The sequence below is a fragment of the Coenobita brevimanus genome, chromosome 6 (genome assembly GCF_032717465.1).
Source record: "Coenobita brevimanus isolate Jiangsu-jjx chromosome 6, ASM3271746v2, whole genome shotgun sequence".
Lineage (NCBI taxonomy): Eukaryota > Metazoa > Arthropoda > Malacostraca > Decapoda > Coenobitidae > Coenobita > Coenobita brevimanus.
This window is the reverse complement of record NC_136959.1, coordinates 51,921,950-51,923,066: the sequence shown is the minus strand read 5'-3', so window position 1 is coordinate 51,923,066 and position 1,117 is coordinate 51,921,950.

Below are 1,117 nucleotides of genomic sequence, written 5' to 3'. Positions count from 1 at the left end.
AAGGAGATGGAAAGAGTGGGGAAAGGAAAGGAGGGGGATAGAGAGAGAGGGAGGGTAGGAGGGGATAGAGAGAGAGGGAGGGTAGGAGGGGATAGAGAGAGAGGGAGGGTAGGAGGGAATAAAGATGGGAGAGTGAGGGAGGGAAGGAGGGGGCAGAGATGGGAGAGAAGGAGGGGGAGAGAGGGAATGGGAGTGAAGGAGGGGGACAGAGAAAGGGAGGGAAGGCGGGGGAAAGACAGAGGGAGCCAAGGAGAGGACAGAGAGGGGAGAGAAGGAAAGGGATAGGGAGAAGGAGGGAAGGAGAGGATTGAGAGGAGAGAGACAGGGGGAAGAAGAGGGGGAAGAGAGAGGTTGAGGGTAGAGAGGAAATAGGAAGTGGGAGTAAGGGAAGAGAGGGAGGGGAAGGGAGGGTAAGGGGAGGGAGGGGAAGGGGGAGTAAGGGAAGAGAGGGAGGGGGAGGGGAAGAGGGAGGAAAGGAAGAGAAGGAGTGAGAAGGGGAAAGAGGATGGACGGGGAAAATGGGGAAGGAATGGCGAGGAACAGAGGGGATGATGATGATCACGTGAAAGGAGAGAGAGAGAGAGAGAGAGAGAGAGAGAGAGAGAGAGAGAGAGAGAGAGAATAAAGCAGTGAGTCAGTGGAAGAAAAATAGGAAAGGAGTAACATTAGGAAGAAAAAACAGGAAAGATAATTGGTGGGCAAATATAGGGGCAGGGAGACGGGGAAACTATGAAGGCAGGAAGAGAAGCATTACAAAGGCGGGAAGAAGGAACACTGTAGACGCGAATAACATGAGAAAAGTATATAAAAAAAAAGATGGAAATATGAAGGAAACATAGGAATGAGGAAAGAATGTATGAGGAAAATACGTACAGAGGGAGGAAGGCAAAAAGGAACGTACTGTACAAGACAAGGGACACGTATGACAGCCGCACCCACCGCTAAAGATCTCAAAGGGGAAAGAAACACCTATTTACAGCTTAAACACTTCAACGACTCTCTTCTGACTCAGAGGTCGTCCCGGGTGTGTCATGTTTACAGCTATTTCGACACGACTGGATCCACAGCACATGCACTTCGAACACAAACCAGGCACCCCCCAGACGCACACCAACAC